Consider the following 18,469-nt stretch of genomic DNA (forward strand, 5'->3'; position numbering starts at 1 on the left):
CGCATGATATATGTTTGTGCAGAAATTCAACTTCACCGGTTTGTGTGTGGTTTATTACGCCTCTCCGTGGGTGTGTCTGTTCCTTAACTTTGACCAGTGTTTGGCACAGTGTCATTTTCTCTCTCTCTCTCTTTTTTCTTCTTTTTTTCTTTGTGTATTTTAACTAGGAAGGAATAAGTGCCTGCAGCTCTCCGTTGCTCGCTTCTCTTGTCTAGTCTCGGCTGACTAGATATCATGTCAGCCGGGTATTAAATGTTTAATGCTTGTGGATGTAGAATATTGCCTTCTACTTGTCCTGATTAAATATTTAGGGGTGTCTGAATGGTGCCTTTGACATTGCTAGGTGGTAAGGGACCTTGTTCACAGTGTGAAGTGTGGGAACATAACTGAGTGCCAGTTTTCTATTTGGTTGTGGATACGGTGCAGCTGGGACCTCAACTGTGGTGCCAGTAGTGATGTGTCGGTCGCGAACGAAACGGCTCTTAGAGCTGGATCCATGGTTTTTTTTTCTTTCTCTCACCCTCTCTCTCGCACTTTTTTTCCGCTTCACTCCGCATGCGAGCCTTGTGCTTTACACTGGGATGAGGGGGGAGGGAGTAGTTACACTCAGTAGCACAGGAACAGAGCGGGAGGGAGAGACAGAGAAAGAGCCAGGGACAACAACGTCACATTAGAAAGGTATAGTAGTCATCCACAACTATTTTCAGTTGCGGATGATAAAGGATTCAGAAAGTTTATTCATGCAGGCCCATATGACAGAGAATGTGCATCTTCTTTTTGTTTTCATATTTTAGTTTATATTTAATTGTGTTGTGGTTTGCAGTGTTTTGTGTTGTTTCACTTTAAATTTGTAAAAGGAAAAAGCTGAAAATTTAAATCGTTAAAAGTTGAACTGTGATTTTTTTTTATTTTATTACATTTTATGTGGAGTGAATAAATAAATGTCTATTTATGGTGCCCCTACAGACAAAGCACATACAAACTTCAAATCACGTACGAACTCCGAAGCATGTACAAACTCCAAAACACGTAAAAACTCCAAAACACGTAGAAAAGACAACAGAAGTGCTCCAGGATGCTAGGCGCAGTGTTGAGCTTTTGTTACCTAGTGGCTACACAAGCCAGCAAGTACCAACGACCAGATTTGGTGTGTGGTAGTAACAGGTAAATGAACTTTTTTTTAAAATTATTTGAATATATATGAGTGCTTGTGTATAAATATACAAACAATACACATATGCTTTCAATTGTGTAATTTAAGTGATCTAGGTAGCTCTGCTTTAGAAGTTCAGTTAACGCTAGAAATGTGTTTTGGAGTTTGCATGTGCTTTGTCTCAAGGGGCCACCGCATATATTTATATATAAACATATATAAATAAAACCACTTTTTTTACATTAGTAATTCCTTTTGTGCATAATTTTATATTATTGTTAATAATAAATTAATTCAAGCAACAAAACAACCTGAAGAGCCGGTTCGGAGCCGAAAGAGCCGGCTCTCTAAAAAGAGCCGGAAATCCCATCACTAGGTGGTAGACACAGAATGGGCAGTGAGAGGTGAGGTTATATTTATCCATGACCTTCCTCTCATATAGAGAAGCTTTTCCTTTCAATAGCACAACCCTGCTTCTTTTTGAAAAGCCTGCTTTGTCCTTTTGAATACGGGACACCTGACAAGGTTAAAACCTGGATGGCATACAAACCTTATTTGGATGTATCCATGTAAGTGTGAGCCATGATTTTCTTTTCAGTTTAACTTGATGGATCACAGAAAATGTGATTTTAAAACACTGAAACAGAGCACACGTTAACAAAAAACAAAAGTGTTTCTGACTGCAGTAAGTCTTCCAAAGGATAGAAATTAAGGTTTCAGTTTCCAACTGGAAAACCCAGCAGGGTACAAGTACAAAGACAAACTTGGATGAATATCTTAAAAGCAGCCGCTCACACACAAAATGGCTCGATCCATTTATCTGACATCTTTGTCCACAGTTAAAGCGGAAAAGATTGGCAAAGCAGCCTTATTTTTTTTCCCAGTAGCTGACGGAAACGGATCAGTCTATGAACAAATCAATTCTGAATTTATTAAAATCCATTTATAGTTTTATGGCTTTCCTTGGTTTATCAAGTGCCTTTATGCTTTTTCGGTGAAGATAACAGTAGTCTTACACTATCTTGCTATATAGCAATACACAGATTAGCTTTTATTGTGACTTGTAAAGTGACAGTTATTAGTTTGGTTTACAATCTCAGCGCAATTAAGGAGTAAAAATTACTGCTACGTGTAATGAATAGATTTTAAGTAGCAAATGTAACCAAATGAAGAGATGTCCCAATATCTGTCTATGAACTACGCTGTGCAAACCTACCCTCCATCACCCCACAGCATCTGGAAAACCAGATCGCTTACTGTGTTTAAAACGTGATCTTTAGAGCCCTTTCAGTTTGTCCAGCTTGGCTTCTGCTCACCACATCCTCAAAGCAGTAAGATGTGCTAGGGTATCAGAAGAGTATCTCGACAAGGGACCCCTGGGATCAAGTCAGGAGACACCTGCTCGCACCACAGACCACTTTACACTGCTGGCTCACACTGGCTGCATTGTTCTGAGATGCTCACAATAGAGAAATGAACACAGAGATGTATTCTGTGGAGAGGAGATGATGCATTCTTCAGAGGTTACAGTGTACCGAGCACCCTGGCGTTCTCCCCAGCATACACATCCATATTCACAAGGCAAGGACAATCCAGTAATGTGTCACCCAAAAACAACTGCAGTCTGCAACTAGGGAGATAAAGAGCAGAGAGGCAAACTTAGTCCAGCTGGAGAGCATTCCCTCTGGTCAACAGAAAAAGACAAAAGTAAGCTAAAAGCAGGTCTGACTGAGCCTGTCTGCTTGGCTGGTGTGTTGGATGAGCCACAAAGGGACACAGGGGATTGATCAGAGGAGGAGAGGACCTCCACAGGAACAGCCCGGAGGCAGGAGAAACCTTCTACTTTACAGTCAGATCTCTTCAGAAGGGACAAATGCTCAGAGGATAAAAGGAAACTGTACTGATGTGATTGCTGCCTGAGCTCAGCAATGCCACATGATGAACGTAGATGCTTGGATCACAGTTTAGCATGTGCTCTTGCAGTCTCTTCTTCAGCGGTGGTGGCCTGGCTTTGGAGAGACTCAATGCAGCATAATACCAGTCAAACTGGGCTTGCAATGTAACAGCCACCGGGCAGATGTGACTTAAATACGCAGAGTTAAAAGGGAACTCTAACCTAATAATTTACAGTGAGACTTGTTGTGGTCGTGCTCAGAGTAAGCAAAATTTCATGACTGTCTTTGCACGCTGTCTATTCTTTACAATATTCCAGGGGTTTGCGGTCGGACTGTAATGCTGTTTTCATTGTGTGGCTCTTGTGTTTGTGTTGGTATCTGCTTATTGTACCCATCATCTGAGGAATGTTGTTGTGTCTCTGCTTTTCATTAGCTGGAGGAGGCCTGGAGGGTAAAATCACAGGCTATTGTAGTGCTGTTGTGCATTTCTAATAACACTGCCCCAAATCACAGTTCATTAGTGATTCTGTGATCCTGAGGCTTCGGCTCCAGCGTTTACACTGTGCCTGCAGGTCTGTTTGGTTTACACTCTGGATGATCATCATTTAATTTCTCTATTTATTAGTCACCACTAAGTTGGCTTTATTTTCTTAGAATTTCCCCTCAAGACAAGCAGTGATGCTCTGCTTAGTCTTTAGGAAACCTTGTTGGGTGAATCAAGGTAGGATAAGTGGTTAAGGTATCAAGGAAGGTCTTAAAGGCCCTGTTATGGCTGAATGGTTTAGTCCTAATCCGATTTAGCAGGTTGGGGGGACTTGATTGGGCGGCATCAGGTCCTCACCGCAGGACAACCAGTGTGCTCACACCTGCCACTCCATGCCGTCTAAATGTTGTAGCTGATTACTGACAGTAATTAAAATTTCTAATTATATCTGATTCACTATCCCACAGGATTTGTAGAATTTCAGATTATTAGCTGGTTTTGTTTTGGCTCAATTACCCACTTGTGTCTCATAAGAGCTGTAGCTCGAAAGCTAGAAATGAGCCATGCGAGCTCGGTGCCTCTCGCGAATCTGTGCCTTAGCACCTGCAGATGTTTACGACAGGTCTGCCTTTTGGTCAGTGTTATTGTGTAATGTTGAAGGGTTAGAACAAGGCGCCTTCCTGTGATGACAGGGCCACACATTGGTGGTTCTTGTTCGAGATAACTGATGAGTATTCAGAGGAATATGTAAACAGATGAGCAGGGTATGAGTAGCGTGCCATTGGGGCTATTGAAGTTTAACCAATCAAACCCATGGAAAACACAATCAGGAATCCCAGATGGTGAAAGAGGGGGAAAAACTTCTTGAGATTAAAAGCAAGAAAACCAGTGGTGGAAAACATGAGTGGCAGAAGCAATCCTCTAAAGCAATCTATAGCAGCTCGTCCAACCTTGAAGGAACGTACAATAGCCCGAGCCGTTTCCTCGGCATTAGCAGTCTTGTGTGGGATGCTGTATAATCTACCTGCCAGATTAAGATGACATGGTCATTGTCTAGAAGAGAGAATTGAATTATGGTGTGTGAAGGGGGTTTAAATGAGATTATGCAGAAAGAACTCATCCGGCATGCGTGAGATGTGCAAAGTCAGGGGCTCGGCACACTGACTACTCTCTGCCGCTCACGCTCACACTTGCTGCACTTGTGCTCATGCAGGGTGTGCTGCTTTGCATATACCTAAGCACCAACACAGAAAGATGCAAATAACAACGCTTAGACATGCAAATGCTCGTCCACACATACACACTTGGCCTACATTCATATGCCAGGCTGCAGTGGGACTCATTCCCTCCTGCTTTTCTGCGTTCTTATTTGCAGAGATGGTGATTTTATTCTTATTTTGGTGACACTGCTTCTCCTGTCTGTGACTCTGTAATTTGCTCACTAATGTGTTTACAGTGCTGGCTTGCTTAGGGTTCCCCTAACATAAGTATACGGGCTAATCCCTTGGATGAGTGCGATTAGCCTAACAACTCTGCAGCATATTTAGTACATGTATCTGTTCTGTTTAACAGCAGCTAATCTCCTTGCACCCCCAAACCACTGAGTTCTAGTGATCCTCCCCCCCATGTTTACATTTAAACTCAGTCTCTTTTCATGTTTTACCTCGGGCTCTGTGTGCGTGCATGTGTGGATGCTTTTCTTTTTCACATTCATTACAGCGGTGGCTGATACGTGCGTGGTTGTCTATCTACCTGTACATGTGCGCTTGGTTCCTCATCCATGATGCAGTTTAAATTCTGTGGATGCTGTTCTCTCAGAGGATATTGCAGTGCGTGTACCTACCCTGGGGGGGCGGGGGGGGGGGGGGAAGCAAGAATATGTTTAGAGATTCTGCTAGAGCAACCGGCAATTTATCTTCATTGATCATCAGGTGATAGGGTGCACAAAGGCTTTATAACAATGATGATGGTATCAATTAATCACATTTACGGTATAGTGCTCCGTCAGATAGGATGTGATCCCATCCTTCGGGACTAACACATATGCCCACGTATATGTGTGTCTGTGCCTGTGCATCGGTTGAGTTTGGATGGATTAGAATTACCAGATGGACTTGTATTTGCATTAGCCACCAGGGTGCTAGCACAGACGGAGTCAATCTGTTATTCAGGGCTGAGACCAGGTTGTTGCCCACTAGGGTAGAGCCAGGCCAGGACACCCTGTCTGGGACTCTGCATTAGCAGCAGGGAGTTGGGGAGGGAGCAGTCTATATGAGGTTAAGGAGATATAAAGCAAAGGTGGAAATTTAGAAACTGTTATTCAGTTGCTCACTGATACTAGGATACTGTGAAAGGCAGCGGAAAAAAAACTTTGGACATAGATTTGTGCCGCACTGCTAGAGTGATGAAAGGGATATGACTTGAACATAAAAGGAAAGGAAAAGCAGGAGATTATAAGTTGAGGAAGGCAAGTACAGTGAGAGGAGGAGCGGGGATATGAGGGGAGCTCAGGAATCTAAAACCTATTGCAAGTGTTTTGGGGTCAATTAGCATTCTTCCTGATATATTCATGCTTTTTGTTTCCCCTTTCTTCTCTGGCCTCTTGTGGTTTTTCATAGTCCTAAGCTCTCTGCAAGGGGCTGGTTACAGTGTTTTGCTAGGCACTGCTTGTGTTTGTGTCAGCCAGTCATCACATTCCCTGCAGAAATGGCCCAATCCTTCTTTTTCTCTCTTCATTGTTTCTCGTATATCTATTCCTCTCAACATTCTTCCTTTGAAAATTGATACAGCGTGCATTTAAGGCAACATTCTGAACCAGAAGAATGCACAACTCATCCAAAAGTTATGACAACATTTTTTCCCTTTCATTTTTTTCCCATTAAATAGTAAATGGTCTGCACTTTAATAGCACTTTGTAACCTTGGTGGTTTTATATAACAGACTAATGGCAGCCATGCTGCTTATGCAAGGCACTGAACTGACTTGTGAACTAACTGTGAACGCCTTGCCCAATGGCACTTCTGCATGCAGAGGGTCTGGGGATTGAGTTATGACCCTCTGCAGTTATTGGATACCCGAGCTTCAGCTGCCTCGTTAAAAAGCCCATTAAGCAAATACAGTATGCAATCCCTTTTCCCGGTGAAGGCAGTATATGTATGCAAGAACTAACGTCTGTCCTTTACAGTAACAAGCTCCATTGTTATTGTGTACAATGCTAACAAATGAGTCTTCGAGAGGTTAAAAGCCAGAAAGGCGTGATTATTGCTCTTCGAGGTCCATACAAATCAATTTCAGCTAACAAATAGGATGCTTGAGAAGCTGAATGCCTGTGTGGGCTCCATATAAGCAGATGGTTGGCACTTTTTTAAGACCAGCTTTTAAGTTAATAATTAGGAAGTTAGAACAACTTTGCTATGACTCCAAGATGTGCTTTGCAGTACAAGATGCTGTCAGATGCTTAGTGGGTTGTTTTTGTAGCAGTTTTAGAGCATGACAGTTGTGGAACAAAAGAAGACTGAAAACTATTCGTCTCCAGAGCTTTTAAGTATCAGAGCAACCTTCTGTACCAGGCAAATGCTTCTTTGGGAGAAAAAGAGATTGGACAGTAAAGGAAGCAGAGCTTTTTTTTTTTTTTTTTTTTTTTTGCACTCCACCCATTACGTGTCATCATTCCAAACTAATCATGTCCTGGAAATTGAGCCCGAGGAAGACTGCTGAGCTTGGATTTCACTCTGCTTTCCATCCCCTCCCCTTTTTCTTCAGCCATTCTTTCAATTTCTCCCCCCGTCTTTCTCCCTCCCTCACATCGTTTTGCCTCTTTATCTCAGTCCGATCTTTAATTCACTCTTACACCATCCATATCTGTGCCTTCCTTTAATACTCTCCTTCTCTTTGCTTTCTCTTTATTCCTCCCGCTCCATTTCTCTTTTCTCCAGTCTCTTAGCCTTTCAGTTTCTTGTCTCAGTTTTTCACTGCTAACTACTGAGCCAGGGAATAGTGCATCGGCTTCTCTGCACTGGATTGTTTACTGTCAGACAAAGAAGTGGATTTTCAATTAAACTGGCTGTCATTAGAAAGACGACGACACACTCCTGCCTCTCCTGAGCCATCTGCAACATGGGCAGACTTCATGCTTTGATGATTTTCCTCAGTGTTGTTCCCCTATTCTCCCTTATCCTGTCTAAAACACTCAAGCTACATGGCTGCGTTTGCATTTCTCTGACGCACAGCTCTTATACCATTGGTTAGGACTCCAACAGACCTCCTTATAATATCAACCTCCACAGTTATCACATGGTGAAGGTCTGCTGTCTGTTAAGATGCTGACTGAACTGGAGACCACCTGGCTGGTAATTGCACTGGCTTAATAGTACCAAGAATGCTATCTCGTCCTCACAGGTGGTCACAAGATGTGGTGGGATAAATCACTGCATAAATTACCAACCGCAGTCGAACTGCAGATTTTGTTAAAACTGGAAAGTGTAGGTGTTTCAAGGGGAGAAGTGATAAGCCACAGGATTGGGAAATGTGATGGGAAGAGGCGGAGAGGACTTACCTACGATGCACACGGTGCGGGGGAGTAGGGCGGCGTGCGGTTGAACCCTGAACGCATTGTGTGCAAGTGTTATCTTTCAGTGCAAGTAATTCAGATCTCGGTGAATGAGTTTGAAGAGCGGAAACACAGAGGCCCCGAGACAGGCAGCATCCAGATGACATGCATGGTCTATCCTCTGGAGGGGAAGAATGCGCTTCTTCCTTTGACGTGGTATTTTCATACATATTTCATTTTCTCTTGGCTGTGATTACCACCATCTCTCCCTACTTCCAGTCTGCCCTCCTGTTTGTGTGTTGGAGTTGTTTGTGTGTGTCGGTGTGTGTGTGTGTGTGTGTGTGTGTGTGTGCGCGTATGCACGCATTGTAGGGAGAAGGGGGAGTTATATTAGATTTGGCAGAGGCAGCAAAATTTGCCTGACATGTTGAGGGAGAAGATTAGAGGGAGAAACACAAAATGTATTCAGTATTACATTCTCATCTCACAGCTTTAGCAATTGATTTTTTTTTTAAGCACACATCGGAGCGCCTGGACTGCCGATAGCTGAGAAGGAGGTGTGGAGAACTGCCATTATCAAACCGACGACGCCGATGCACACATGTAAAAATTGCGAATGAAAAGAGGATAAACAGCAATAATCTGTTTCTGCGGATAGAAGCGTGTCTAAAGTCATTTGGGGGCAGCCGCTGTGTATGAGTTTCTCGACTGCTCTGGCTCATTGTCCTTTACTTCATTGCTTGGCCTAAGCCTGCCCTTTGGGTCAGATTACTCACAAAATGCCTCGTAGCCTTCCCAGGATTCCCCCAGTCTGAGCTTATCGTTCTTACACACACACACATTCAGCAACTCTACTGGAAAGCCAGCATGCTGTCTTAGTGTTAGAGGGTGCACATTATGGCTGCCAGTTTTGACCAAGCGCGGAATAGTGCGAGCAACAAAACAAAGTGGAAAAAATACATTCATCAGCAGTGGACGGCTCATATGGATCTACCTCCTTCACAGCAGCACAACAGCAACTGTAGCTGACAGAAAGTTCCTAAATTAAATAGATTGAGATATTTCTGTATGCCTCTGCTAAATGAGCAGACTTCAAGTCAATACTCTTATTGCGTTGGCCATTGACGAGGCTGAACTTTAAATGTAAGCACCAGTCAATGTTAGGCAGTTAATGTCGTCCTTTGGCAATAAATGGTTTCTTAATGGTTAGTCAATTTTCCCACTTTTGCGTGTAGTCTCATATGAAATGATTAGTGACGCATGGCTGTGTTGGGAGAGGGAGCATCAATCAAGCCAGAGAGAAAGAATGATTAATGACACGTGTCTGAGAGGGAGGCCCAAAGGGGTGGTAGGTGGCGATGGTGATGGTGGGTAAACAGCCTTTCACGCTCAAAGATGTGTTTTTGTTTTCTTTGTTCTCTCTTCTCATCTCACAACTTGTAATTATTAGTTGTTCACGCAGACCCCCTGTTTTTCTTTTCGTTTTCTTCTTTGTTTTTGAAACAATCGAATTCCAAGAGTCCTGAAAATTAAAAGTTGACGGGAACACCTTTGAGTCCATCCCAGTGCCTCACTTGCAATGCAACAGAATCCCCTGGTTTTGCAGGTAAATATGCGAGGGTTTTATAGGGTGTGCTTCTGCTCTGTAGCCGTTGACGTAATGCCTGTGTTGTTTTTACAAGTCCCCTGCTCCATGTGTTGATCTTCTCTGACGTCAGCATGTGGGGCGCTGTGAACCATGAAGCCCTACAAATCAAGTGTGTGACCCTGTTGGAGTTTAGAACAAAGTACTTGTGTTAGTAAACAGATGCATAAGTTGCATTCTTATGAGCTGTCAGTAACAACTTGCAGGCTTTCGGAGCTCGTAGGGGGGGTGTATAATTTCACTATCCCTCGAGCTTTCCAAAGCTTTGGTTAGACATTCCAGAAATTCCATCGTGACGATCTGTCCATGGCCGCAAAGCTAAAGCGTGGATTCCTGTACCATCTCCACTCAAGGTCTAATGGTGTCCATATACTTCTGTATGGAGCTCTCAGATCAGCCAGCACATACTGCTCCATCTATCTGCTCACACTTTTTCTTCTTTCTTCTCAGTTATATCCGTCACTCCCGCCCGGTTCCAGACCTTTGAATCTGTCCACTTCCCCAAGTTGACTGATTTGTTTTGTATCGAGATATGAAAGACCAGTTTTTCAGATTCATGAAAAAAAAAGGTTGTCGAATGGTCGCTGCTTGAAGACTAACGATTAACCAATCGCTTGCATTGGTGAGACTAACGGGGTTGTCAAGCTGTGTGCTGTTGCTTGAGGAAGAGGGAATCCGTGTGGAGGTAATACCAGACGAAAGATGGGAAAGAAACGGAATAAATAGACAGTTCTGTCTGACATTAGGCACGCTGTCACGTAGTATATCCAGTCGTTGCTTCTTTTTCCATGGGAGTACCTGTAATGTGCTAGCAGCTTTGTATTAGATTTTATACTTAATTTTCTTAATAGCTGTTTTTAGTTCACTGTATTCAGTGACTCAAATATAAAATCCAGAAATGTGTGCCTTTTTAAATAAGTCTAACACCAAAAGAAAGATGTACTGTCTTCTAGAAGTTACGTTGCAACAAAGATTAAGAGATTTAAGCCCCAATCACACAGGCTTGGAGACCAGTGAGTCACTGCCTGCCAACCAGGAAGCCACCTAAGGAAAAGTATTGCATGTCCTACTGATTTCAATTAATCCTGGCTGTCCCAGTCCAAGTCAAGCAGTCCTTGCTACAGTTGCCTGCAATCACTCATCTGATACTCACTAAGCAGTACTGAAAGTGTGGAAAGTGTGATGCAAACCAGAAATGTTTGCCTTCAAAGCGAATTTTGTGCCTTCTGCTGTGTGTTGTTTCAGTGGCAAAACACAACTTTGACTCCAAAGGTGATCAGTCTCTACTCTTCTTCAGTTTGGTGTCTTCCATTTGTTCTATAAGCAGGCCTGATATGAGAGAAACCAAGACAAGAGCTTCAAAGGTTACTCCTAGTAGGCTTTCAAGGAGGTCTGTCTTGTTTCAGAGAGAGAATGAATGAAGGCCTGCACCAAAGCCCAGTACAAGACACATAATGATTGGAAGCAAGAATGAAAAATCCACTTAAATTGGAAATTTTAGAAGAGCACGAGACACAGTCATGATTTTGTTCAGTCAGTGGAAAATGGACTTCTAACTTGTTAAAGGAAATCAGGCCATTAGCTAGCTGTCCAGTGCCAGGTGTCCTCAAACTACATGTCACACTTTGTATAGGCTACCTTGGTAGAAATCATAGCATGGTATTACCTTAATGCTAAATCAATTACGGGCTTTCCCTCCTCTGAGCCCCAAGCTTAACCTTATCTTAGATGGCCATGAACCATAACTGATATAATCATAGAAGTCCCCGTGTGGATGTGTTACCAGCACATTATCAGACGTAGTAAATCAGTTTATGGATTAATCAAGTTTAGCCCCCACGTTTTTAAATAGGAGCTCCCCGCTCCCTCCCCTTGCTCCTCCACAGCTGAGCACTCTGCCCATTTCCAGTGCACTCAGGTGTGGCTCCACCTCCGCACGCTGTTAATAGGACATAATGGCTCCGTATCTGCTCGCAGACCAAATGAATTGAATCAGTTCCACTTTGTGATTAAAAATCTGGAACTTGTGACCTGGGTGTTGTACGTAAGGCTGCACCCGAGCTCTAGGTTTGGCTGAGCTCTGTGTTTAGTTGAGTCCAGGGGAGAGGTCTTAGCTCACGTACACCGGATGCCCGAAGCACCTGCCTGCACTCAAACAGACATGATCAAAGGTTCTCAGCAGGAGACTCTCACTGTGGCAGGTTTAGTGGAATTTTAGGGGGAAAACCTTTTCTAAATTCTTTTTTTTATATATGTATGGGAAGCATTTTTGAACACGGGATTCCACCTCTCAAACTACAATGTATTTACACCCATATTCATGCTTTGTAACAGGATTGAAATCATTTACTTGGGATGTATGTTTTTCCACATAGATGTAAGCAGAAGTCAGAAATGTCTTTAGCACAAAAGCAACCATGACCTCTTATCTTTTTTGCGTTTCAGTGATAGCATAAATAAAGAATAATAGATGCTGACAGAGCAATAGCACACAACCTACCGCCTAATTAAGTGTCTCTGTAGCTAACAGCCATAGATAATGAAAGCAGCTGCAGTTGGTGGGAATAGGTTTGACAGCCTTTTTCTTTCTGCTTCTCCCTCAAGCAGCCTCCCTCCTTTCAGTCCTCTCTAAATACCGTTGAGATAAATTAGCCTCACTGATAAAAACCTTAATTGTCTTTCTCAGATTACATTTCCTAACCTTTGCACCTCTTTCCCACCGACTCTTAGCAAGCCTCAGATCTCTTACTACGCTGGACTGAGCTGACAAGTTGTTGTGCACATTTACTTTGTGGCCCTTAATAAGCTCTTTTATTCCCTCTTTATCTTCCACTGGTTGTCATACAATCAAATTGCGCTGATGGAACGAGTCGTCACTTCGCTGCCAGAGAACCCCACGCAAAGTGAACAAATGTGATGAACACCCTCAGCGCTTTGATCCTATTTAAATTGCGCATTTATGTCACTCACTCTGCTCCTAACAGTAAAGCCTCGTCTGGCGTGCGTGCAGCCAGAATGTGGTGTAATAATGCACAGTATGTGCATCATTCACAATAAGTTATCTGCAATATTGTGTTCTTTTTGAGGAAAACAAAGCCATAAGAATGCTCATAAAGTCCAAGCAAAGTGATGGATACAGTAAGGCAGAGAGATGTAGGGGTGGGTGAAAAGATAAGCAAGTGTGAGGGAGGGAGGGACCGAGAGAGAGGAGAAAGGCAGAGATGAATAACTGTTTGACAGGTGGAATGAAAAAGCCGCAGAGGGTGTTTGAAACAGTGTGTTAGGAGTGTGTGCGGTGTGGTGTGGCGCAGCGCAGCGTTTGGGTCATACATCACCGTAATACAGCAGGAGGACATAGCCTAGCACAGCGCTATGCAGAGCAGGGGAGAATAATGTGCTGCACTTGCACCCGCTCAATCTGATTGAAACACACAGCAGAGCGGGCTACATTTACTCACCCCCCACATTCACACTTTATAAATCTGCTCTTAGCCTGTTCATATTCTCTAAGACACCCCCCCCCCCCCCCCCCCCCCCCAAAAAGAAAAACAGGAACAAAAAAGAGACACAAGTTCTCCATCATGCTGAGGCGAGGGTCTACTGTGATGTGTGCCAGCTGGTTTCGTGTTGCTGTAAAGCTGCTGTAACATGGTTAGTAAATTGCAGTGCGTGCACTTAAAAAAGCATTAGGTTGTCATTAAAAACGGCTTTGGCTTTGTACGAGACGTCTGTTGATATAGAAATTGATTGTTTCATTTACAAAGCTGGAGAAAAGGGGGAATATTAACAAGACAAACATAGATTGTGCTGATATTACGTGACATGCCTATTCACATTATCTCTATGTCATTATTTTGTTTGTTTTTTTCATTTAATATTTGCAGCTTGACACGTGACTATAAGGGCGCCATATTAGCAGCAGGGTGTCTTCAAAGCTAAACTGAAACTAATTAAGGTAGATGATGCTTTCCAGTTGCCTCGGGAGTCAGATGTCAGAGCTGGGAGTGATGTCACTCTCGAGGTGAGCAAGTTACAGTAGTAAAGTCGGAAAAAGCAAGGAAAATTAGGTATTGTTTTGCCTGGTTTTGCTCCTTAGCAATGCGCATCCACTAGCAGTTCTGTGCAATGCAGGACTTTTTTTGCACTTAAAAACACTGCAGCACGTTCATGGATAGAGCCTGGTGAGGGCTCCGTGTGTGGCTCATTTAGCGTGTCATAGATGCAGAGCAGTGTCTGTACAGATTACACGTTTTAACGTTTTACTACTGTTTACGTGCACTTTGCCATTGTTAAGTCTGGGTTGGTGGGGCTTCTCTGACATTCCCAGCTCAGAGTCTGACTTGAGGGGGCGTTCCCGTTGAAAATTCCGACTTCAAATGGAAAGTATCATGAAGATCAGTGTCTTGTTTTTTGGTTGGTTTTTTTTAGCTTTCACATATCATGAAATAGTTGCAAATTATTTAGATTATTATAACTGGCCATGGCTCTCTGCTCCTTTCTCTGCATGCCTTTGATCAGTGAAGCAAGATTCAAAGCAGAGCTCCTAGCCTCTCCCTCATGCTACTGACATTTACATTATCCACCCTGGTCTATCTTCAGCCCTGATAATTAGCTCCATCACAACAGCGCTGCAAAAAAAAGTAGTGTGATAGACTCTGGAAGGATGGTGGGAAAAGCTGTGTGTTATCACGCAGGCTGTCACACAAACTCCTGAACTGCACAGGCGAAGGCCCACACGCCAATCTCGCCTAACGACATGCAGCAGACAGGTAAGGCTGATGCGATATTCATGCAACCAGTTAGAAATTGCGGTCCCATCTGTGGGTGTACCTAATTGGCCAAGGGTTCAGGTCTCAGAGGCTGCCACCTGCTTACACTGTCATTAGCATGGAGGCTGTGTTGCTTTACATTTGTCATCTCTCACCTCCTTCAGGAAGCTGTGGTGTTAGAAAGGCTCAGTATGGACCCTTTTGCTGTTGTGCCAACTTGACCTCTGGAGGTGATTAATTAATATCAAACTACAAAAAAAGAGTCGATGATGAGGAGCACTTGGATTGTCGTCTACCACCCCGCTGTGCTGCTTCACCCCCTGGCCAAGAAGTTGAATTAATAGAGTCATCATTGATGGCTAACATCTTCTCAGATGTGGATGGCCTACTGGGGACCTGAAGGTCTGCCTTGAAAAGAGAATTGGATTCCCTCCATTAATAAGGATTTTATCACCAGGGAGTATAAAAAAAACGATGGAGCTTGTCTTGGAAAGATGTGCCTGAAGGGATATTGAGGGGTTTGGGGTTGTGCTAGGAGTTGATAGTTTGATGTATAGAGGTGGATCTCACCGTCGACTAGGATGCTATTTTCATTATTGTCCTGGTCTTGTCTTGGACTGTATTCATTAGAGTTCAAGGGTTGGTGTGTACCAACTTTCACAGGGGTTGAAATTGGAGTTTTCAAAGGGTATGAAAAGGGCCCTCAAGCGATGAACTGGTCCTTTGGAGCGGTGTAGTGTTTGACAGGGCAGCTGTAATTGCTCCCCAGAGACCAGGAAGAGTCAGCATCATCAAAATGGGCACTTCTTAAAGGGATTCACTGCAATCCAGAATGAAATACATGAGAGGAGGGAGCGCCTAAGAGAGCGAGACAGGAAAAGACATTTATTCATTTTGTGTTAATAACTTGTATATTTGTGGAGAAATTACCTCAGATGTCTTTCTTGGGTCCTCTGGGACATTGAAATCTTTTACCCTTTTACTGTCTTGGCCTTTTCTTTTCAGCAATTTTTTTTTCTTTCCAGAAATGCAATCTATTTTCATTTGTGTCAGCGGTTGTGTATTGAAAAACATGAGAGCGAGGCCAAGCCTCTGGGCCCCCTAGGGCCAGCACAGAGGCTCTCTTTCAGCATGCAGTATGATGTTCAAAAGCTCCTTCAGTTTTCAGCCCAGTTGAAAGCCGGGTGTTTAGGGTGATTCACAGTAATGGCTGCGGTCATGAGAGCGGTATTGGGTCATGGGCATATGAAGGATTTTGGACCATGAGGCTAAATAGCCTGCAATAGCTATTTTCACATCTGCTGCTAGGAGATAATAGACATGGTGTAGCACTTGGATTGAGTCTTTATGCGTGAGGTTTGTCTGGAGGCTGTGATAAATATACCTCTGTAATTGACCAGGGTGTCAGAAACTACTCACTCTTCAGTGTCTGCAGTCCGCAAATGCTTTTTTATGACTGACAGGCAGACACAGCTGCAGAAGCTGTGGCAACACCTGCTGTTGTATAACTACGCCTGTATGTGTGGTGGTTGAGGAGGTGTATTATCTAGGTCAAATGGGTCACCACTAGAGTGATGGGTGTGTTCTTCATGGGTGACCTAACCTTCTCACCCTTTTCCTCTTTCCTCCACCCTTCACTCTTATGCACTAGAGAGCATGATATACTGCAATATACCCACTACTGTTGCCTTTGACCAATGATTTTTCTATAGACGAGGACAAAATGATTTGTCCCCGATTTCAAGCCAAAATTTTCTGTGCTTTCTTAGTGGAGTAAAGGATTTTCAGCATAACATTTCTAAACATCCATCCATCCATTCGCTTCCGCTTATCCTTTTCAGGGTCGCGGGGGGGCGCTGGAGCCTATCCCAGCTGTCATAGGGCGAGAGGCGGGGTACACCCTGGACAGGTTGCCAGTCTGTCGCAGGGCCAACACACAGGGACAGACAACCATTCACACTCACATTCATTCGCACATTCACACCTAGTGACAATTTGGATTATCCAATTAACCTATCCCCACAAGCTGTATGTCTTTGGACGGTGGGAGGAAGCCGGAGTACCCGGAGGGAACCCACGCAAACACGGGGAGAACATGCAAACTCCACACAGAAAGACCCCGGCCTGATGGTGGAATTGAACTCAGGACCTTCTTGCTGTGCGGCAACAGTGCGAACCACCGTGCTGCCCATTTCTAAACACAAAACATAAATTATTTCTATTTACATACAAGAGCAGAATTTTCTATGTTATTAGTCCCTTGAAAAATTGACCTTTTATTAAGCTATAGCTCACAGCCTGTAAAATCAATTTAAAACTCAGGGTTATCTTCCAATTTACACACAGTACTAAAACTTCAGCAAAGGTGTTGTGCATTCATGTAAGAAATGCACGCTCACAAAGCAGGAGATGGTTGTACACAGTTATCACAGGGTTTCAAAGAATCAAGAGCTGGATTGAGAAGTATCATTAAGAAATTCAAAGAGAGCCCCACAATACAGAATATGCCTAGCAGTGGTAGGAAGCAAAAGATTTCAAAGACTCTGGAAATAAAACTAGCGATAGACGTGTCCAAAGACTTCAGAACAACTGCCAAGACTCCAGTGAATGAATTAGCAAAGTTGGGAATTGTAGTCTCAAAGAAGACAATCATGAAAAACCTGCAGAGGAACGGACTGCAAGGATGCAGACCAGGAAACACTCCACTTCTGCAGAAAAGATGCCAGGTATGCTAAGGACAACCTAGGGAAAGATTTGTGAGACTGAAAGTGCATCGTTTGATCAGATGAGCCAAAACTAGATCTCTTTGGCTATGTAGACACTGCTTATGTTTATGTATGAATCTCTTCAAGGTTATAGGAATCATTACATTTTTTTGTTTGTTTGAAAGAACAGTCAAAAGTAAAACTAGGTCCTGATCATTGCTTTGCCTTCTAACATGACATTTCCACTTCCTCTGGAGTTTTTTTTTCCTACAGTCAAATGACCAATCAAATCTTTGCTGACTAAGACTCAATGAAACATTAGGTTTGGCAAACATTGAAAACATTTGATGGTTTAATTACATCAACTGGCAGTTGGTCTGCAGCCTCCTCATGGTGCACATGAATTTGCACTTTCAAAGAGCAAACCCTGGTGACTGACTGTTGACAAAAAAAGATCCCTCTCTGTAAACATTCCTGGTGTCCCTTGGGTTGGCCCCAATTGGTGACCCATGATGAACTCCTGACCAGAGCTGCCATGTCCTCCTGACTTGGTTCAGTGACACTCTGGATTGGGACAGACAGACAGCAGCAGACAAACTGACACGCTGACCCAGACACACTGGAATGCAAAGAGGGGGATCTATAGAGATTATACTGCCCGCTTTTTCAAAATAGACTCTGCCTTTGAATGTCTGAATCCCTCTCTTCCACAAAGGCCCGGTCCCTGTTTTTTCCTTTTCATTCCGCAAGCTTTGCTTTCACTTAATCTAATTTGTCATCGCAGGCAAACAATTTTTCTTTATTTTGTGTGATTGTTCTGAGTGATACTTTTTGTATGGCTTAAACTGGCTGCACTGGCAGTTAGAAAGATAAACTGTTGGCCTTAATCTCCCAAACCAGCTACCTCTTAACTACATTTGTCCATTATCCTTTCATTCTCACTCCTGACCTCTCCCCTCATCCCCTTGCCACATTGAGATGGCTTATGGAAATTATCTAAAAATGGAAAGAAATGGAAAGTCCAGGGTTCTGCGGCTTCAACTCAGCACATATTGGTTTCACTCACGGTGGGTACGGCAGAAGTACTTTTTTGCTTTTTTGGGTCATTCCTTTCCTCTGCAAATAAACAGTTTAACCTTATTTACCAGCAATAGATCAAAATGTCTTAGGGCGCTACAACATCATGTTAGAAAGTGCTTATATGATTAAACGCTGAGCTATTTGATGTTTAAGTGGCTTAAAGTCTTTGTGTATTTTATATTTTATAGA

At 43.2% G+C, this 18,469-nt stretch overlaps 1 protein-coding gene across 2 annotated transcripts in view; it reads left to right on the plus strand.

Moving 5' to 3' along the window:
• Positions 1 to 18,469, plus strand: part of LOC146656747 (tetratricopeptide repeat protein 28-like) — a 185,458-nt gene that overhangs the window by 73,878 nt on the left and 93,111 nt on the right. The gene's annotated exons all lie outside the window — the stretch shown is intronic.

This window comes from Rhamphochromis longiceps, linkage group LG12 (assembly GCF_057381845.1).
Source record: "Rhamphochromis longiceps isolate RC_006_pf linkage group LG12, R_longiceps_female_GT1.1, whole genome shotgun sequence".
In the NCBI taxonomy this organism is placed as follows: Eukaryota; Metazoa; Chordata; class Actinopteri; order Cichliformes; family Cichlidae; genus Rhamphochromis; species Rhamphochromis longiceps.